This window comes from Triticum dicoccoides, chromosome 3B, assembly GCF_002162155.2.
Source record: "Triticum dicoccoides isolate Atlit2015 ecotype Zavitan chromosome 3B, WEW_v2.0, whole genome shotgun sequence".
Taxonomy (NCBI): Eukaryota; Viridiplantae; Streptophyta; class Magnoliopsida; order Poales; family Poaceae; genus Triticum; species Triticum dicoccoides.
Genome location: NC_041385.1, coordinates 555,740,677 through 555,763,474, shown reverse-complemented (window position 1 = coordinate 555,763,474; position 22,798 = coordinate 555,740,677).

Genomic DNA, 22,798 nt, shown 5'->3' with positions numbered 1-22,798 from the left:
GATAGCTTGGATGCATAGGTTCCTTGTGGTGGAATCGGTCTCCTTCGCTTTAAGTCTTGGATTTTCTTGCAATAAATAAAGCCTTAGATTTGGCACGAGTGCTTACATATTTTTTGTATTTATTTCAGACTTTTCTGACATTATTCTTTCAGTGGTATGATGTACTTATTGACTAGGATGTGTTCATGACAATTTCAGCAATCTCAAAATCACCCGGTAAGTCTCTCAAGGTGCTCATAAAGTTATGATGTGTGTGTGCACATTCAAGTGGTGAGTGTGCGTGTGTGTTATGAGCGTCAAGATTTGTATTGTGTTTCTTAAAAAAATGACATGGCAAAGAGGATAATTACTAGGTGCAAAAGTGCTTAGGAATTACCTAATTAATGTATTTCTACACCGGTTAAATGGAATATGCTAGAATGTTTTTGCATCTGCACACTATCAAATTCTGCCTTGGATTGCGCACATGTGTCGTTGTGCATTGATGGATTGACATGTGGTGGTAACTGTCGGTGTACTAGAGTAGGGGTACCCTAGTATCCCGAACTTGTGCACGGGCAGTTGCAGCGCCTCGCGGCAAGGCTTGCCGGGTGAACGCCAAGGTCCTCTGTGGTTCCTTTGGAGCCATTCAAGAACAAAGTATTTAAGCCCAGGAGACAAGGCCCCGGCAAGAGGAGCTTGCCGGGAAGGCCAACCAAAGCATTTCAAGGAACTTGCCGCGACGCACCGCGCGTCCCGGTGAGCGACAAGCTTCCAGACGCGACAAGACAATGGCCGCGGCAAGGCGCTTGCCGCGGCAGGCCACCACTCTGTACCCACGCTCCAACACATCCACCAACGTGTCGCTCTGGGGGCCTTTCCAGGCGCGCGTGGCGAGAGGCTGTGCAGCCAGCGGTGCACGGTGGCATGCGAAGCTGACAAGACTGCCATCGTGGCAAGCGGTGGTGCCCCTGACGGTCCCTTTTTACACTGTTTGGGCGACGCAGACGGGCATTTAATGCCTTTGTCCCCTGCCTTCAGGGTTAGGTAGGATGCACTGTGCAGGTGGTTGTACCGACCGCAACCCCTTTTCCATTTTTACCCTTCTCTGCGTTGCCACCTGTCGGTGACCCCTTGAGCATATAAAAGGAGGCCCATGCGCAACGTAGAGGGGGTTCGCTTCGGTTGGGAACCAGAGAACACTCGCGCTCGGTCTCGTGTGTACTGTAGCACTCAGCGCACCCGAGCAAGAACTCAATACGATCAGACAAGCAGCAGTAGGAGTATTATCTCTCCGGATAGCTCCGAAGCTGGGTAAACTGCTTGTGTGCTTCGCCTCGATCCGCTCTTCATGCGACCTTCGCCCCCCGCCGAACCGAAAGGGGCTCGGTCCGCCGGCCCCATAGGTGTTCGTGGATCAGTTTCCCCGACATCTTTGGCGTGCCAGGTAGGGGAGCGTTGAGATTGTGTGAACCTGATCCGGCGTCCACACGAGCTAGATCTTCATTTCCTTCATCGACATGCCACTGAAGAAGAAGACTTCGTTGGCAGCTGTTCCGTCCACGTCGGTCCCACCACCACCGGAGCAAACGAGTGGTGGGGCAGACGCCGGCGGAAGAACGGACGTCGACGAGGAAGCTCATGATGCTGCCAGGTCCAAGGACAAGGCTGCACAGACCTCGGCGTCCGTACATGTTCCGCGCCCATCTCAGGAGGCGCAGGACCGACAGCGTCATGGCACTCGCAGTGCCATACGTTTGTTGGGCCAAGATCGAGCTGGTGGATCTCGGGGTGCTCAAGACCAGCATGCACGTCAACATGCTAACACGAGCGAGACACGGTCGCCTGGACGGAATACTGCTCCTTCTAACATAGTTAGAAGTCCGAGCATATCCCGCTCCTCGCACCGTTCGCCACTGCCACCCACCACTCCAGCCGAAGCTTTGGCGCGAGCTCAACTGCTCTTAGATTACCCTCCAACGAAAGACAAGATCGACGGATGGAGGGCCACCATTCAGAGTCTCGTCGGCTTCGCCAACGGCGACACTCCACGGCAGCTGAGTACATTGCGGCCGCGGCAGGACTGCCAGGCACAAGCCGATGGCGACGAAACCGGTGGGGGTGCAACCACCATGCGCTCTCCACCCCGAAGGCCAAGATCACCGACTCGCCGGATCCACCTCGACAGCGACTCCACTGCGTCATCGGATCCACGAGCTCGTCGCGATCAGCGCCAAGTTCTTCACGAACGACAGCAAGAAGACGCTCGTACTCGCATCGAGCGCCGAAGAGAAGCGCGATGTCAATCCGACAAGCGCACTGGGCCCTCTGTTGACATGCATGCGCCAGGGGAACCAGGCGACTTGCCGTACGCGGTAGGTTGCCCTGCGTTCACTCGTGAGCTACGGCAAGTCCAGTGGCCCAGCACGGAGAATTTCAAGCCAGATGTACCAGAGAAGTACGACGGCAAGTCGCATCCGTCGGAGTTCCTCAGCATCTACACCATCGCGGTGCAAGCTGCTGGGGGGGCGGGACGACAAGATCCTTGCCAACTACTTCCCGCTGGTGCTCAAACCCAATGTCAGATCCTGGCTCATGTACTTGCCGGACAACTCCATATCCTCCTGGGCTGACCTGTGCCACCAGTTTGTCGGCGCCTTTACGGGCGGCCACAAGCCTCATGGCCAGGAGAGCGATCTTCATCTGCTCGCCCAGAAGGAAGGAGAGCCCCTGCGCAAGTACATTCAGAGATTCAGCCGTGTACAGCACAACATCCCAGATGTCCACCCTGCCGCAGTGATCAGCGCGTTCCATCAGAACATGCGGAACCGCAGGATGCGGGAGGAGATGGCGATGTGCAAGATCAGAGACGTCAGTGAGCTATATGCCCTGGCCGACAAGTGTGCACGTGCTGAGGAAGGGAGGAAACTCCCCGGAGAGAATACATGAGCAGGAGGATCTGATAGTGAGGAGACTGCCCCGACAAAGAAAAACCGGCAGCGGAACAACAGGAAGAAGAAAGGCAAAGAGGTGCTGGTCGTTGAGCAGTCCGGCAAGAAACCCAAAGCTGGTAGCTCCGGCAAGGAGGTTGCCGCAGATGTGGCGGTCACCGACAAGCAGGACGGCACCAACAAGCAATACTGCAAGATCCACCGCACCAAGGGCCATGACCTCCAGAGCTGCAAGAAAGTCGAGCAGCTTGTCGAGCAACAAAAGGCTGAATACGAGCGGCGCGACAAGGAGAAAGCCCAGGAAGGTGCTGGAGGAGCCAGCAAGAAACGTCCCGGCCGAGGAGGACGCCGCGGCAAGGCCAAGCAGCGGCAAGGAGACAGACCTCCCCGCGGCCGCGACAAGGATGAAGATGACGACGATGATGAAGATACGGATGATGACGAGACCGACGAGCAGGAGTTCCAGAAAGCCACAGAGGTCCTGTGCATTGACGGTGGTGCTTCTCTGCATACTTCACACCGCCAGCTCAAGCAGTGGGTGCGGGAAGTCAATGCGGCAGAACCACCCGTCGAGTCACGCAAACCTCTCAAATGGTCCAGCACACCTATCATCTTTGATATTGAGGACCACCCACATCACATAACTGCGGTCGGGTGCTTGCCGATGTTGGTTTCACCAACTATCCGCAACCTCAAGGTCACTAAGATGCTAGTTGACGGCGGGGCCGGCTTGAACCTGATCTCTTCTGCAGTACTCCAGAAGCTTCAGATCCTTGATGGCGAGCTCGAAGAGACCGGCACATTTCAAGGAATCAATCCGGGAAGGAGCAAGCCGAAGGGAAAGATCACATTGCCAGTGACATTTGGCAGCGAGCTGAACTTCAGGACTGAGAGGGTCACTTTTGACGTTTCTGACTTTCCGTTGCCTTACAATGGGATACTTGGCCGTCCAGCACTGGCCAAGTTCATGGCGGCCTCTCACTATGCATACAACGTACTGAAGATGCCAGGCCCGATAAGTGTCATCTCTGTCCCTGGCGACAAGAAGGATGCTCTTATCTGCGCCGACAAGATCTACCGGGAAGCAGCAGCCGCAACAGACCGCAAGTCACTTGCCGCTGAAGCTCCCGGGGCGAAGAAGAAGACCAAGTCCGGCAAGAGCTCTGATGCCCACTCCGGCAAGCGCACCTCTTCAGAGTGCTGCGCTACCATCAAGGACGCACCATCGAGCTCCACCGGCAAGTGTAAGAAGACAATGGCAGCTCCACCAGAGACCAAGAAGGTGTCCGCCAAGGAGGACGGCACTGGTGGTACCTTCACCATCAGCGCCACTCTCGACCCTAAATAGGAAAGCGCGCTCGTTGCTTTCCCGCGGGCGAATGTCGACGTGTTTGCGTGGAAACCGTCTGACATCCCCGGTGTTCCCAGGAAAGTAATCGAGCACCATCTTGCCGTCTGTCCTCATGCGTGGCCCGTCAAGCAGAAAGTCAGGAAACAAGCAGTGGAGCGCCAAGAATTCATTGCGGAAGAAATCAAGAAATTGGAAGCAGCAGGCCTTGTCAGAGGAGTGCTCCATCCTACGTGGATGGCCAATCCTGTAGTCGTGCGTAAGGCAAATGGGAAATGGAGGCTTTGTATCGACTTTACCGATGTTAATAAAGCTTGTCCCAAAGACCCATTTCCCTTGCCGCGCATCGACCAGATTGTTGACTCCACAGCCAGATGTGACTTGCTATCATTTCTTGATGCTTACTCAGGATACCATCAGATCTTCATGGCAGAAGAGGATGAGGAGAAGACCGCATTCATCACCCCATGTGGCACATACTGTTTCGTACGGATGCCTTTCGGTTTAAAGAATGCTGGTTCAACATTTGCAAGAGTAGTCCATGACGCTTTTGAGCCGCAAATGCACAGAAATGTGGAAGCCTACATGGATGACATAGTGGTTAAGAGCAAGGACAAGGCGACTCTGATTCAAGATTTAGACGAAACCTTTGCAAATCTGCGCAAAATCAACCTCAAGCTTAACCCTGAGAAGTGTGTGTTCGGAGTCCCCTCCGGCAAGCTTCTCGGGTTCTTCGTGTCTCAGCGGGGAATTGAAGCCAATCCCGACAAGATCAAGGCCATTGAGCAGATTGAAGCACCAAAGCGCATCAAGGATGTACGAAGACTTGCCGGTTGCGTGGCTGCTCTCAGCAGGTTTATCTCTAGGTCTGTTGAGCGCGCCCTGCCATTTTTCAAAATATTGAAAAAGGCAGGTCCAATGAAATGGACTCCGGAAGCGGAGGCTGCGCTGCAGCACTTGAAGAGATACCTGTCCTCCACTCCAACACTTGTCGCACCTAAGCCACAAGAAAAGTTGTTGTTGTATATAGCGGCAACCAATCAAGTGGTTAGTGCTGCGTTAGTAGCAGAGAGGGAGGCGGATGATGAGCCAGCAACCACGGCAGACACATCCAGCGACAAGCAGGGGACTTCACCGGCAAGCTCTGGTCCTGACAAGGATGGATCTGCGCAGGAGCATGAGAAGATGCAGAAGAGAATGGTGCAGCGCCTAGTTTACTTTGTCAGTTCCCTTCTGCAGGGGGCTAGATCAAGGTACTCTGGTGTGCAGAAATTGCTTTTCGGCCTTCTCATGGCCTCGAGAAAGCTGCGCCATTACTTCCAAGCACATGAGATCACAGTCGTCACTCGTTTTCCGCTGAAGAGGATACTATAAAATCCAGAAGCGACAGGCAGGATTGTCGAGTGGGCACTGGAACTGTCAAGCTTTGGCCTCAAGTTTGAGAGCACTTCAACTATCCAAAGCAGAGCATTGGCAGAGTTCATAGCAGAGTGGACACCAACACCAGATGAAGAAATTCCAGAGACGAGCATCCCCGTCAAGGAAGCAAGCAAAGAGTGGCTGATGTACTTTGATGGTGCCTTCTCGCTGCAAGGCGCCAGTGTGGGCGTGCTACTTGTTGCACCCACCGGAGAGCACCTCAAGTACGTAGTCCAAATGCACTTTCCCAAGGAGCAAGCAATGAACAATACTGCAGAGTATGAAGGATTGCTTGCCGGTCTCAGGATCGCAGCAGACCTTGGGATCAAGAAGCTCATTGTCAGGGGTGACTCACAGCTTGTCGTCCGCCAAGTGAACAAGAATTACCAGAGTCCGTTGATGGAAGCCTACATTGATGAAGTGAGAAAGCTAGAAGAGCACTTTGACGGCCTACAGATGGAACATGTTCCAAGAGCTCAGAACGACATTGCTGATGGCCTGTCAAAGTGCGCCGCAATGAAGTTACCTGTGGAATCAGGGATCTTTGTGCTCAAGCTAACTCAACCGTCTGTAACGCCATCAACTAGACAAATCAAGAAGAGGAAGTTGATTTCTGGTGACTACTTTCCGGCAGAGCTCCTCGAAGCCGCCGCCAAGAAGGTCCCCAAGATCAACACCAAGGATGCTGAGGAGCAGTCTGCTCCGACAAGCCTTAGGGTTTGTTCCGTTGAAGCAGACGCTCCCGACAGGTTCTCGCCGTAGAAGCGGATGTTCCCGCAGCAGCAGATGTGCCTTTAGTCCTTGTTGTCGAGCCGCAAGCTCCAGCATGGGCACAGCAGATTGTCCATTTTCTTCAGACAGGAGAACTTTCCGAAGAGCAAGAAGAAGCAGAAAGAGTAGCCCGACAGTCAAGTATGTACCAGTTTGTCGACAACACACTGTACAGAAGAAGACTCAACAGGGTGAAATTGAAGTGTATTCACCGGGAAGACGGACAAGAGTTGTTGGCAGAGATACATGGAGGCATATGTGGTCACCACATTGGCGCAAGAGCACTTGCCGGCAAAGCGTTCCGGCAAGGTTTCTTTTGGCCAACAGCCCTCCAGGATGCAACTGCACAAGTAACCAAGTGTGAAGTGTGCCAGTTCCATTCCAAGCAGATACACCAGCCAGCTCAAGCTCTCCAAACGATCCCTTTATCCTGGCCATTTTTGGTCTGGGGGCTCGACATCCTCGGCCCTTTTTCCCGAGCTGTCGGGGGCTTTGAGTACTTGTACGTTGCAATCGACAAGTTCACAAAGTGGCCGGAAGTGGAACCAGTGAGGAAGGTGACAGCACAGTCAGCAGTCAAGTTCTTCAGGTCGATTGTTTGCCGTTTTGGGATCCCTAACAGGATCATCACCGACAATGGCACGCAATTCACGAGCCGCACCTTCATGCAACACGTCCAAGATCTTGGCGCCAAGGTCTGCTTCGCTTCTGTTGCTCATCCGAGAAGCAACGGTCAAGCGGAGAGGGCAAACGCTGAAGTGCTGCGCGGGCTCAAGACCAGAACTTTCGACAGGCTGCGCAAGTGCAGAAGGAATTGGATCGAGGAGCTGCCGGTGGTTCTTTGGTCGATCAGGACGACGCCAAATCGAGCCACTGGCCAGACACCTTTCGCTCTAGTCTATGGAGCAGAGGCAGTTCTCCCCACGGAACTCGTATACGGGTCACCTCGAGTACTCGCTTATGATGAGCTTGAGCAAGAGCAGCTGCGACAAGACGACGCGCTGCTCCTTGAGGAGGACCGTCTTCAGGCTGCTATACGAGCTGCTCGATACCAGCAAGCTTTGCGCCGCTACCATAGCCGCAAAGTTAATGCCAGAAGCTTCGAGGAAGGCGACCTTGTTCTTCGGCGCGTTCAGTCCGCCAAGAATTCCAACAAGTTGACATCAAAGTGGGAAGGCCCTTACCGGGTGAAACGAGTCACTAGGCCTGGCGTTGTCCGCCTTGAGACCGAAGATGGCACTCCGGTGAGCAACTCCTGGAACATTGAGCATCTTCCGTAAGTTTTACCCGTAGGGCGCGGTTGCCGGAACCCGTTCCGGCAACCACCTTTTGTACAAGTCTTGCCGATGTTGCATGTAATCCTTTGTACAAAGCCGGGCGCAGATCCCGTGCATAAGTAAAACTCATGTGCTCCGCACATCTTGTCAATTTCATGCTTTCTACCTTATACTTGCATGCGTTATCTGACACTTTGTGCAGCACCTACCCCCAGTAAGCAATAACGAGCCGTAAGGCTCCATATCTTTATTTTCTCTTCTTTCTCTTTCTCAAAGGAAGGGAAGGTTCCCTCGCCCACAAGTTTGCCGGGGGGGGGGAAGGAGAAGATAATGGTGTGGACCAGGCATCGTTCAAGGAAGTTTCGCCTTACAGGAAAGCAAGCGACAGAAAAGCTAAGTTGCCAAAGTTTGAGCAATCAATTTTAAATTTTTAAGTTATCTTCCTCGAACGACCGTACTTTGTATGGAAAACCTGTGCGCGGAGGAACCAAGTCGTAGCTAGTTGCGCCCTTACTTTGTTTCGAGTCCGCTCAACAACTTAAGTGAGCTGCGGCTAGTTGCGACAAGGTTTCTTGTCGGTAGCGGTGCCACCAGCAGGCTGCTGATGTTCTGCACTCAGCGCTCGCGGCTAAGGTGCCTGCACCGACAAGTTCCCTAAAAGCGTAGGGCAAAGACATACAAAGGAAGGAATCAAGTAAAGGGAATAACATAGCAAATCTCTACCCAAAATAGAGTTATATTACAAGATACCTTGTCGCAGCTCTAACATATTGTTCTCATGACATGATTAGCAGCGACAAGGAAAAAGAGAAAACGGGCGGCCTAATCTACGCGATCGCCCTCAACCCTCTTGATCCCGCTCACCTTGTCCACAATGGGTGCGACAAGGGCCTTGAGCGCTTCCAGATCAGCATCCGGCGGCAAGGACTTGAGGACATTGGTGAAGTTGAGGCCTGGGTTGCGGAAGGCCACCTTCATCAGCACCTTCTGGAGAGCTCCTGCGCAGATCTTGCGTGACTCGTCAGCCAGCTGCTTTGGGATCTTTTCCCGGAGTCGCTGGAGGGCCGTCGCCACGCCTTTGAAGAACAAGCTGAGCTTGGCGCTGGGTTGGAGGTGCTCGTCGGAGGAGTACCCGAGCTCCTCCATCCCCAGCTGCGCCAGCTCCCCGTTGATGGCGGTGGAAAGATCCACAAGACCCTCAGTCCAGTGCTCCACAGTCTCCCTGAAGGCGTCGTGGGCGGCAGCAGCATTCGCCAGCAGCGCCTCGTCGGCCTTGATCTTCTCCGACAAGGCCACCTCCCGCTCCCTGGCGCCGTCCAGCGTCTGAGTCAAAGTAGCCAACTTCAACTCGAGATCCACATTGGAATCCTTGGCGGCGCTGAGCTCCTTGCTCCTCTCAGCGAGAAGACCTTGCAGCTCACCATGAGCAGCAGCGTCCTTCTCGCGCTCACGCTTGAGTGCGGCAAGCTCCTCGCCGCTCGCCCTGAGATCGGCTTCCAGCTGCGCCACCTTCATCTCCAGCTCCTTCTTGGCGGCCTCGGCAGCTGCGGTAGCATCTTTCGCTTCCTTGAGAGCCCCGTCAATTGCTTGCTCGCGCGCGACAAGCTCCTCCTCGTGGATGTCAAGGTTGACCTTGCGCTGCGCCAACTCTCCCTCCTGCGCAAATAGATTTTCGGCGACAAGCCGTTGCTTCTCTTCAACTTCAGCCTTCTCGAGGAGGAAGGCTTTCCGCTCCTCGAGAAGTTGCTCCCGCTCCTCCGCCAGAGACCGGAGAGTTTCCTGCCTGAGACCCCGGAGCTCCTCAGCGCGCTTCTCAATATCCACTCCGCCCTCGCGACAAGTGCTTCTCGGGACGCCAGCTTGGCTTGTCGGGCACGGTAGAGCGACAGCAGCTTCCGCAGCAGTCGCTCCTCCTCGGACTCGTCGCTGCTACTGCTTGGCGTGTCGACCAGCGTCAGCCCAGCGGAGGCGAGCACTTCTCTGTCCAAAATTTCTCCTTCGACCAGCGCCATGGAGCTTGACGCCCAGGGGAGCTTGATGAAGATACCGTCGCCAGCCTTCAAGTAGGCGCCGGACTGGGGCTCTTCTGAGCCTGGAGCTGCAGCATCGGCGGAGGGATCAGCGGTCGGCGTAGCGCCTGGCGCTCCTGCGGCCTCGGGGCCGTCAGTGCGATCGCCGGATCCCTTGCCTGCTTCTGCGGCGGCAGCCTTGGCGGCCTCTTCGCCGGCGGGATCATCAGCACCGGCCTCTTCTTCGGTGGCGGCGGCATTGTCGTTGTCGCCGCGCGCGTTCTCCTCGCCGGCGGCCTCGGTCTCCATCGGTTCCATGGCGGGTGGATCTGACGATCGAAGAGGGGAGAAAGGTCAAGCAAACACTCAAAAAAAATCAGAAGAAGAAGAACCCAAGGGAAGTTTTCAGGCAAAAGTGTTACCTGTGCTAGGATCTGCAGTCGTGGTCTCAACCACCGGAGGATCACTGGCGTTGTCCCTTGCCGGAGAACTGCCCCTTGCCGGAGAGTTCTCCCTTGCCGGAGAATGCTCCCTTGCCGGGGAATCCTCCCTCGGCGGTGTAGTAGAAGCAGATGGCACTTCGGGAGCGGCTTCCGGGCTCTCCTGGTGAGGCTGCTCTGCTCCTACACAAATCGGCAGTCAGATATCAGCAAAAGAAGAGCACCCATGCGCGCCTGACAGCATGAAATAAACCATATACTTACGTGGGGGGCTGCGCTGGGGGCTGCTTTGAGGAATGGTTGCCGGGTCCGACAAGGTGGTCTCGGACATGTCCTCTGCCGTCGTGGTGGGGTCGTCCTCGATGACAATCACCGGGGCCTTGGCTCTCTTCGCCGCTCTCTGGGCCAGAGTTCTGAAAAGGAACAGGTTCAGAGTAAAGCAAATCAGACACAAGACAAAACAGCAAGAATTGAAGGACTACGAGGACAACAAGGAATCTTACTCTTCTTCTTCCTCGTCGGAGCTGAGCGCGGAGAGATCGAAGTCCGGCTCGCCTCCGGTGCGACGAGGCGGAGGAGTAGGCTCCCTCGCCCGCTTGGCAGGAGCAGTGGTGGTGGACTGGGAAGACCCCGCTCCAGTTGCCGCAGCGGCGTGAGGCGCTCCTGCGGCAACGGTGCTTGCCGCGGTAGAGCGTGTCGCGCGGCTCGGCGGCTGTTGACCCATTTGCCGCCCCGCTACGTCCGCGGCCTTGCAGAGATGCCTTCTTGGCGGGGCCGGGGGCTCCGCCTGCGGCAAGCTGTCTGAAGGCTCGGGCTCGACAAGCTCTTCCTCGCCGGGCTCGCTCGGCTCAGCTTCAGGCCCGGCAAGCTCTTCCTCGCCGGCGAACTCCTCTCGCTCGGCAAGGCTTGCTGCCTCTGTTGCCTCTGCCTCCTCTACGGTGAACCCAAACATGCCCGCGGCAGCGGCTGCTGCCGCCTCTTCCAGCCTGGTGGCGATGCGCTGCATCTCCGCATCAGTGGTGTCGCGGGTGAGGCTCTTCTGCTCATCGGCGCGGACCGGCACTTCTACCAAGCCGTCGAAGAACTCCTGGACGATGGCGTCTGCCGGCTCTTGCCAGGTTGGAACGATTCCGTGAGAGTCGCACAGCGGCATCATTGCACGGATGCGGTCAAGCGAAGAATTGTTGCACAGTGGAACGACGTCCCGTGGCAACATGAATGGATGCTGAGGATCACGCTTGAACAGCTCCAGGAGCATCGCGTCTAGCTCCAGGACAGTGAAGTTAAAATTGAGGCCCGGGCACAGCCTCATGATATCCGCCGAGTTCTGGAACTCCCAGGCGGGTCTCCCCCTCTCCTGCAGGGGGGCGATGCGGCGGCGAAGGAAATCTGCGCCTACAGCGCCTACAGTGAGCCCGGCAAGCCTGAGGCGAAGGATGCGGGTGACGGCGATCTTCAGCCTGTCATCTTCCGGGGCCACGTTGCTCCAATCCGCGTACTATTGGGGCTTGGCGCAGGGCAGTAAATGGCTGCGGGTTCTCCTCGACAATCCAGCACCACTCTGCTCTCCATTCATCCCACTTGCTGCGGAGCTCTCCCTCCAGATAGGCTTCCTTCTTGCCGACTCTCGAGATCCAAGCGATTCTGCCGGCAAGGGGCTCTCCTCTATCAACTCGGGGCATAAAGAAGTGGCGGAAGAGGGCTACGTTTGGATGGACTCCGACAAAGTTTTCGCATAGATGTGCGAAAACTGCCATGGTCAGGACAACATTGGGGGTGAAGTCAAGGAGGCGGAACCCGTAGGTGTTCATGATGTCACCGAAGAATTCAGAGAAGGGCGGGCAGAGCCCGCAGTAGAAGAACAGTGCAAAGAAGGGATACCCGTTCGGAGCCAGTCTCGATGCGGTAGCCGGGAGTACCTTCGTGCGCGGATGCGCTCGCGTCTCCGTCGACCAGAAAAGGTAGTAGTACTCCCTCAGCTCCTTTGCATCAAGCTGAGGAGGGAAGACGGCCCGCTCCTTCCGCAGCGCCGCGAGCCGCTGCGCCTCGACCGATTTCACGCCCTTCCCCTTGTCGGCTTTCGGAGCCATGGCGGAGGTGGCGGGGGAGATCGACGGTGTTGGTGGCGCCGGTGGCAATGGGGGGTGGAGCGCTGCTCTCTTTCGGCTTTGAGAAGAAGGGGGGAGTAGCGGAGATTTGTGAAAATGGAGTAGCAACCGGCGAAGTGGGCGAACTGCCCCTGTTTCCCCTGCTTATAAAGAGGGACGGGGCGGACGTTTCGCCCTTCCGAATAAAGAAACCACCCACGATCTCTCCCACGATGCCGCATTCAACGCGTGCCGTTCGGGGAGGGCGCGGTGGATACGGAGTAAGATACGGCGTGACCCAGGCCGCGCGTGCCCGTGCCCTGCTTTGGGCCTGGCCCAACAGCGCTCGGCACCGTGTGTGGCCCAGGCCCGGGGGCTCCTGTCGGTGTACTAGAGTAGGGGTACCCTAGTATCCTGAACTTGTGCACGGGCAGTTGCAGCGCCTCGCAGCAAGGCTTGCCGGGTGACCGCGAAGGTCCTCCGTGGTTCCTTTGGAGCCATTCAAGAACAAAGTATTTAAGCCCAGGAGACAAGGCCCCGGCAAGAGGATCTTGCCGGGAAGGCCAACCAAGGCATTTCAAGGAACTTGCCGCGACGCGCCGCGCGTCCCGGCAAGGCCCGGTGAGCGACAAGCTTCCAGACGCGACAAGACAATGGCCGCGGCAAGGCGCTTGCCGCGGCAGGCCACCACTCTGTACCCACGCTCCAGCACATCCACCAACGTGTCGCTCTGGGGGCCTTTCCAGGCGCGCGTGGCGAGAGGCTGTGCAGCCAGCGGTGCGCGGTGGCATGCAAAGCTGACAAGACTGCCATCGTGACGAGCGGTGGCGCCCCTGACGGTCCCTTTTTACACTGTTTGGGCGACGCAGACGGGCATTTAATGCCTTTGTCCCCTGCCGTCAGGGTTAGGTAGGATGCACTGTGTAGGTGGTTGTACCGACCACAACCCCTTTTCCATTTTTACCCTTCTCTGCGTTGCCACCTGTCGGTGACCCCTTGAGCATATAAAAGGAGGACCATGCGCAACGTAGAGGGGGTTCGCTTCGGTTGGGAACCAGAGAACACTCACGCTCGGTCTCGTGTGTACTGTAGCACTCAACGCACCCGAGCAAGAACTCAATACGATCAGACAAGCAGCAGTAGGAGTATTATCTCTCCGGAGAGCTCCGAAGGTGGGTAAACTGCTCGTGTGCTTCGCCTCGATCCGCTCTTCGTGCGACCTCCGCCCCCCGCCGAACCGAAAGGGGCTCGGTCCGCCGGCCCCATAGGTGTTCGTGGATCAGTTTTCCCGACAATAACTGATACATCCATTTTGCATCATGCTTTTATATCAATATTTATTGCATTATGGCCTGTTGTTACATGTTATGTCACTATACTTATGCCTATTCTCTCTTATTTTACAAGGTTTACATGAAGAGGAGAATGCGGGCACTGGAATTCTGGGCTGCAAAAGGAGCAAATATTAGAGACCTATTCGACAGAACTCCAAAAGTCCTGAAACTCCACGAAAGTTATTTTTGGAATCAATAAAAATACTGAGCGAAGGAAATACCAGAGGGGGGCCACCCTCTGTCCACGAGGGTGGGAGGCGCGCCCTACCCCCCTGGGAGCGCCCCCTGCCTCGTGGGCCCCCTGTCAGCCTTCGGTGGCCATTTTTTGCTATATGAAGTCTTTTACCCTAGAAAAAATCATAAGCAAGCTTTCGGGATGAGACACCGCCGCCATGAGGCGGAACCAATCTAGGGCTCTGGCGGAGCTGTTCTGCCGGGGAAACATCCCTCCGGGAGGGGGAAATCATCACCATCGTCATCACCATCGATCCTCTCAGTGGGAGGGGGTCAATCTCCATCAACATCTTCACCAGCATCATCTCCTCTCAAACCCTAGTTCATCTCTTGTATCCAATCTTTGTCCCAAGACCTTAGATTGGTACCTGTGGGTTGCTAGTAGTGTTGATTACTCCTTGTAGTTGATGCTAGTTGGTTTATTCGGTGGAAGATCATATGTTCAGATCCTTAATGCATATTATTACCCCTCTGATTATGAACACGAATATGATTTGTGAGTAGTTATGTTTGTTCCTGAGGACATGGGAGAAGTTTTGCTATAAGTAGTCATGCGAATTTGGTATTCGTTCGATATTTTGATGAGATGTATGTTGTCTCTCCTCTAGTGGTGTTATGTGAACGTCGACTACATGACACTTCACCATTGTTTGGGCCTAGAGGAAGGCATTGGGAAGTAATAAGTAGATGACGGGTTGCTAGAGTAACAGAAGCTTAAACCCTAATTTATGTGTTGCTTCATAAGGGGCTGATTTGGATCCATATGTTTCATGCTATGGTTAGGTTTACCTTAATACTTCTTTTGTAGTTGCGGATACTTGCAACAGGGGTTAATCATAAGTGGGATGCTTGTCCAAGAAAGGGCAGTACCCAAGCACCGGTCCACCCACATATCAAACTATCAAAGTAACGAACGTGAATCATATGAGCATGATGAAAACTAGTTTGACGATAATTCCCATGTGTCCTCGGGAGGGCTTTTCTCCATATAAGAATTTGTACAGGCTTGTACTTTGTACAAAAAGGATTGGTCCATCTTGCTGCACCTTATTTACTTTCATTACTTGTTACCCGTTACAAATTACCTTATCACAAAACTATCCGTTACCAATAATTTCAGTGCTTGCAGAGAATACCTTACTGAAAACCGCTTGTCATTTCCTGCTGCTCCTCGTTGGGTTCGACACTCTTACTTATCGAAAGGACTACGATAGATCCCCTACACTTGTGGGTCATCAAGACTCTTTTCTGGCGCCGTTGCCGGGGAGTGAAGCGCCTTTGGTAAGTGGAACTTGGTAAGGAAAAATTTATATAGTGTGCTGAAATTTACTATCACTTGCCACTATGGAACATAATCCTTTGAGGGGCTTGTTCGGGGTATCTTCACCCAGACCAGTAGAGCAAAGAGTTGCTCCTCAACCTACTGAACCTACTGAAAATGTTTACTTTTAAATTCCTTCAGGTATGGTAGAGAAACTGCTAGCTAATCCTTTTACAGAAGATGGAACATTGCATCCCGACTTGCACCTAATCTATGTGGATGAAGTTTGTGGATTATTTAAGCTTGCAGGTATGCCCGAGGATGTTATCAAGAAGAAGGTCTTCCCTTTATATTTGAAGGGAGAGGCATTGACATGGTTTAGGCTATGTGATGATATGGGATCATGGAACTACAATCGATTGAAATTGGAATTTCATCAGAAGTTTTATCCTATGCATCTTGTTCATCGTGATCGTAATTACATATATAATTTTTGGCCTCGCGAAGGAGAAAGCATCGCTCAAGCTTGGAGGCTTAAGTTAATGTTATATTCATGCCCGAATCATGAGCTCTCAAGAAAAATGATTATTCAAAAAATTTATGCTCGGCTTTCTCTCAACAATCACTCCATGCTCGATACTTCTTGTATTGGTTCTTTTATGATGAAGACTATTGAATTCAGATGAGATTTATTGGAAAGAATTAAACGCAACTCTGAAGATTGGGATCTCGACGAAGGTAAGGAGTCAGGTATGACACCTAAGTTTGATTGTGTTAAATCTTTTATGGATACCGATGCTTTTCGTGAATTTAGCACTAAATATGGACTTGACTCCGAGATAGTAGCTTCTTTTTGTGAATCGTTTGCTACTCATGTTGACCTCCCTAAGGAGAAGTGGTTTAAATATAATCCTCCCACTAAAGTAAAAGTAGTTGCACCTATTAAAGTTGAAGAAAATACTATCACTTATAACGATCCTATTGTTCCTACTACTTATATTGAGAAACCACCTTTCCCTGTTAGGATAAAGGATCATGCTAAAGCTTCAACTGTGGTTCGTAAGAGTAATACTAGAACACCTACACCACCTGAGAAAATTAAAGTTGAACCTAGTATTGCTATGGTTAAAGATCTCTTGGCTGATAATATTGATGGGCATATATTTACTTCTGTGATGAAGCTGCTAGAATCACTAGACCCGATTCTAAGAATAAACATAGACCTGTTGTAGGCATGCATGTTATTTCTGTTAAAATATGAGATCATTGTTATGAAATTGCATAGGAGCACTCGGCGACGCCGTGCACCAGAATCTCAACACTCCATGCGTCTCGGGATCCTCAATCACTATATTGGGGTCATAGTATTCCGAGTTGTATCCTCTCGTTTTCTTGTTTGTTATTTGCGTAATCTATCTTTAATTCCACGTGGTTCTGCACCCACATGCGAAAGGTTGTACAAACTCACCTACCAGCGGCCAACTACCCCAAATCCAATTCAGTGCATGCTTAGCCACTCCTCTTCCTCCCAACTGCTCCATCCATCTTCCCCTGGACTCCCGTTCTTCCCCACCATGGACACTGCTCATGTTCCTCTTCCTCTCTCTCTACTTTTCTGTTTCTTCTTTTTCCTCCTGGTCTTCTCCTTCTCCAACGTGGACGTGGAAAAAACCTAGAACGACCGAGGAATACCACGTCGCCGACATGCATGGAACAACATTGGGGATGGACGAGGTAGCTGTCCGAGCTTGCCCGCACCCCGTGTGGACATGGCCAACAGCCAACGACACAACGTCCATCCTAGCCGCTGAAACTAAGTTCGGCTTTCACGTGGCCAGCGAGAACGTCTTATGAAGGAAGCCAGTAGGACCACCATGCCGTCAACGACGAGCAAATGGATGGAGTCATGGTCCAAGCATGTCATGTCCTGCGCGACAGCGGTCGGCAACACCGCGTCTCCCTCGCCATTGGCACCATGGCTTGCCTTCCTACAGACCCAGCGGTATTGTAAGAACTGGACGCTTCCTAGTTGTGTATACGTCGCCTGCTTTCGGGTCGTCTTTGTCGCCTTCAAGCTCCACATGGACGTGCTCCTCCTCAGCATCCATGTTCTATACGTCATGCTCATGGTCGAGGACATGAACTTCATGCTCGTGGCCGACGCCCTTTCACCTGAGCTTGTGCTTGGTCGACATCCCCTTACCTGATTGCTCTTGATGGCCACAAGCGTACTTCACCCCATCTCAGCCTGAGCTTACTCGCAACTGACAAGACACAGTCGGGGGTCCGAATGCGATTCATTGTTCATACAACGTATACTTCTAGTATTGGTTGGAAGCAAACTTAAACTGCATTAACTACATCCATCCTGAGACAATAATGGACGCCTGGATTACAGGGAGTGGCGCCTCCATGTGCTCCTCGTCCACATCCATCATTGTTATCACGGCTTATGTGATATGGGTGCTAGTGCTAGTGCAATACCTCATTCCTTATACAAAGAAATTATGCATGATATTGCACCTGCTGGGATAGAAGAAATTGATGTTACAATTAAGCTTGCCAATAGAGATACTATTTCACCAGTTGGGATTGTTAAAGATGTTGAAGTCTTGTGTGGGAAAGTTAAATATCCTGCTGATTTTCTTGTTCTTGGTTCCCCACAAGATAGCTTTTGTCCCATCATATTTGGTAGACCCTTCTTGAATACTGTTAATGCTAGGATAGATTGGGAAAACGATGTTGTTACTATTGGTTTGGGGGATATGTCTCATGAGTTTAATTTGCTAAATTTCGTAGACAACCCCATGATAAAGAATTGCATAGTAAGGATGAAATTATTGGTCTTGCTTCTGTTGTCATACCTCCTAATGTTCCTTTAGAACAATATTTGCTAGACCATGAAAAGGATATGTTTATGAATGAAAGAAGGAAGATAGATGAAGTATTGTTTAAACAGGGACCTATTTTGAAACACAACTTGCCTGTCGAAATCCTAGGGGATCCTCCAACACCCAAGGGTGATCCCGTGTTTGAGCTTAAACCATTACCTGATACTCTTAAATATGCATATCTTAATGAAAAGAAGATATATCATGTTATTATTAGTGCTAACCTTTCAGAGCAGGAAGAGGAGAAATTATTGAAAACTATGAAGAAGCATCGTGCTGCTATTGGATATACTCTTGATGATCTTAAGGGCATTAGTCCCACTCTATGCCAACACAAAATAAAATTGGAGAAAGACGCCAAACCAGTTATTAATCACCAACAACGGTTGAATCCTAAGATGAAAGAAGTGGTAAGAAAAGAAATACTAAAGCTCCTGGAAGCAGGTATAGTTTATCCCGTTGTTGATACTCAATGGGTAGGTCCTGTCCATTGTGTCCCTAAGAAGGGAGGTATTACTGTCGTTCCTAATGATAAAGATGAATTGATCCCACAAAGAATTGTTACAGGTTATAGGATGGTAATTGATTTTCGCAAATTAAATAAAGCTACTAAAAAGGATCATTACCCTTTGCCTTTTATTGATGAAATGCTAGAAATGTAATCCAAACATACACATTTTTGCTTTCTAGATGGTTACTCTGATTTCTCTCAAATACCTGTGTCAGCAGAGGATCAAGAAAAGACCAGTTTTACTTGCCCTTTCGATACTTTTTCTTATAGACGTATGCCCTTTGGTTTATGTAATGCACCTCCTACCTTTCAAAGATGCATGATGGCTATATTCTCTGACTTTTGTGAAAAGATTGTTGAGGTTTTCATGGATGATTTCTCTGTTTATGGATCTTCTTTTGATGATTGCTTGAGCAACCTTGATCGAGTTTTGCAGAGATGCGAAGATACTAGTCTTGTCTTGAATTGGGAGAAGTGCCACTTTATGGTTAATGAAGGTATTGTCTTGGGGCATAATTTTTTTGAAAGAGGTATTGAAGTTGATAAAGCTGAAGTTGATGCTATTGAAAAGATGTCGTGTCCTAAAGATATTAAAGGTATAAGAAGTTTCCTTGGCCATAACGGTTTTTATAGGAGGTTTATTAAGGATTTCTCTAAAATTTCTAGGCCTTTGACTAATCTCTTACAAAAAGATATTCCTTTTGTCTTCGATGATGATTGTGTAGAAGCATTTGAAATACTTAAGAAAGCTTTGATTTATGCACCTATTGTTCAGCCACCTGATTGGAATTTACCCTTTGAAATTATGTGTGATGCTAGTGATTATGCTGTAGGTGCTGTTCTAGGACAAAGAGTTGATAAGAAACTAAATGTTATTCAATATGCTAGTAAAACTCTAGATAGTGCCCAGAGAAATTATGCTACTACTAAAAAAGAATTTTTAGCAGTTGTATTTGCTTGTGATAAGTTTAAACCTTATATTGTTGATTCTAAAGTGACTGTTCACACTGATCATGCTGCTATTGAATATCTTATGGAAAAAAAGATGCTAAACCTAGACTTATTAGATGGGTCCTACTACAAGAATTTGATTTGCATATTATTAATAGAAAGGGAGCTGAGAACCCCATTGCAGACAACTTGTCTAGGTTAGAGAATGTTCTTGATGACCCACTGCCTATTGATGATAGCTTTCCTGATGAACAATTAGCTGTCATAAATGCTTCTCGTACTGCTCAATGGTATGCCGATTATGCTAATTACATTGTTGCCAAATTTATACCACCTAGTTTAACATACCAACAAAAGAAAAAGTTTTTCTATGATTTAAAACATTACTTCTGGGATGACCCACTCCTTTATAAAGAAGGAGTAGATGGTGTTATTAGACGTTGTGTACCTGAGCATGAACAGGAGCAGATCCTACGCAAGTGTCACTCCGAGGCTTATGGAGGACACCATGCTGGAGATAGAACTACACATAAGGTATTGCAATCCGGTTTTTATTGGCCTACTCTCTTCAAGGATGCCCGTAAGTTTGTCTTGTCTTGCGATGAATGTCAAAGAATTGGTAATATTAGTAGACGTCAAGAAATGCCTATGAATTATTCTCTTGTAATTGAACCATTTGATGTTTGGGGCTTTGATTATATGGAACCGTTTCCTTCCTCTAATAGGTATACACATATTTTAGTTGTTGTTGATTACATTACTAAGTGGGTAGAAGCTATTCCAACTAGTAGTGCTGATCATAACACCTCTTTTAAGATGCTTAAAGAAGTTATTTTTCCGAGGTTTGGAGTCCCTATATACCTAATGACTCATGGTGGTTCACATTTTATTCATGGTGCTTTTCGTGAAATGCTTGCTAAGTATGATGTTAATCATAGAATTGCATCTCCTTATCACCCACAGTCTAGTGGTCAAGTAGAACTGAGTGACAGAGAGCTTAAATTAATTTTGCAAAAGACTGTTAATAGATCTAGAAAGTATTGGTCCAAAAAACTTGATGATGCATTATGGGCCTATAGAACTGCGTATAAAAATCCTATGGGTATGTCTCCATATAAAATGGTCTATGGAAAAGCATGTCACTTACCTCTTGAACTAGAACATAAGGCATATTGGGCCATTAAAGAGCTCAATTATGATTTCAAACTTGCCGGTGAGAAGAGGTTATTTGGCATTAGCTCACTTGATGAATGGAGAACTCAAGCCTATGAGAATGCCAAATTGTTTAAAGAGAAAGTTAAAAGATGGCATGACAAAAGGATACAAAAGCGTGAGATTAATGTAGGTGATTATGTGTTGCTTTTCAACTCTCGTTTAAGTTTTTTGCAGGAAAACTCCTCTCTAAATGGGAAGGTCCTTACGTTATCGAGGAGGTCTATCGTTCCGATGCCATAAAAATCAAGAACTTCGAAGGCACAAGTCCGAAGGTCGGGAACGGTCAAAGAATCAAACATTATATCCCAGGTAATCCAATAAATGTTGAAACCAATGTTATTGAAACCGTAACCCCGGAGGAATACATAAGGGACACTTTCCAGAATGTTTCAGACTCTGAAAAGGAATAGGTATGTGGTACGGTAAGTAAACCGACTCCAAAACAGTTCTAATGGCAATTTCTCTCCGTTTTGGAATATTTAAGAAAATAGGAAAATAAGAAGTAGTCCGAAAAGGACACGAGGCATCCACGAGGGTGGACGGTGCGCCCCCCTGCCTCGTGGGCACCTCGTGTGCTCTCCGGACTCCGTTTTCTTGCACGATACTTCTTTTGGTCGGTAAAAATTCATTATATAACCTCCTGAAGGTTTTGACCACCGTATCACGCAAATATCCTCTGTCTTTGTTTCGAGCTGTTTTCTGTCAGTTTTGTCAAGGCCATGCACGTCGCCCTCCTCCAACAATGAAGGCAACGATGCTTGGCTAATGAAGATGGAGCTAAAGAGAGAAGAATCTGGGGAGATCAACAAGGATGATAGGATCAAGAAGGTCATGGAGGATCAAGCTCCGGTGGCAGAAGAAGAAGACATCCTTCAACCTCATCACAACCTCTTTACCCCAACTGAGATTGAAGCTTCCAAGATGATTGAGTTAGCTCACATACAAAATAAGTATCGCTCACGTGAAAATATTTTGTTGAAGGATCATATCATCGCACTCAAGGGCATCATCCGCAAACTGGAGGAGCTCCTACACTCGATGTGCGACTATCCATCATCACCACCACCTTCTTCACCAGCAAAGGAGACATACTCACATGGGTATGGGCACTCCCCTTGGCAACTGCCAAGCTTGGGGGAGGTGCCCTGGTATCGTATCACCACCACACTCCTATCTTTACCGTTTTTCTTAGTTCAATCCTTTTAGTAATATTTTGATCTATTAGAATAAAGTTTTACAATGATCTAGTTTTGAGTTTTGCTTTTATGATCCCTCTATGTAATCGAGTCCCTGAGCTATATATAATAAAGATTAGTGTTGAGTCAAGGGCTTTGCTTTCTTGTTATGATCTTGAGGGAATAAAAGAAAAAGAAAGAATAAAAAGAAATAAAGAGATCATATGGACTATATGGAGATGAATGACTTCACATATAGAAAGTATGATGAATAAAAGTTGTTGAGAGTCGGCAAACATAGTTTTGGCCATTGTTGCAATTAATAGGAAGTAATAAAGAAATAGAGGTTTTCACATATAAATATACTATCTTGGACATCTTTTATGATTGTGAGCACTCATTAAAATATGACATGCTAAAGAGTTGATGTTGGACAAGGAAGACAATGTAATGGGTTATGTTTTCTTATATCCTAAATAAAGTATATTGTCATGGATCATCCAACATGTTGAGCTTGCCTTTCCCCCTCATGCTAGCCAAATTCTTTGCACCAAGTAGATATATTACTTGTGCTTCCAAAATACCCTTAAACCTGGTTTTGCCATGAGAGTCCACCATATCTACCTATGGATTCAGTAAGATCCTTCAAGTAAGTTGTCATTATTGTATGCAATAGAAATTTCTCTCTAAATATGTATGACTTATTAGTGTGGAGAAAATAAGCTTTATACGATCTTGTGATATGGAAGTAATAAAAGCGACAGACTGCATAATAAAGGTCCCTATCACAAGTGGCAATATAAAGTGATGTTCTTTTGCATTAAGATTTCGTGCATCCAACCATAAAAGCACATGACAACCTCTGCTTCCCTCTGCGAAGGACCTATCTTTTATTCTTGTCTTATACATTATGCAAGAGTCATGGTGATCTTCACCTTTCCTTTT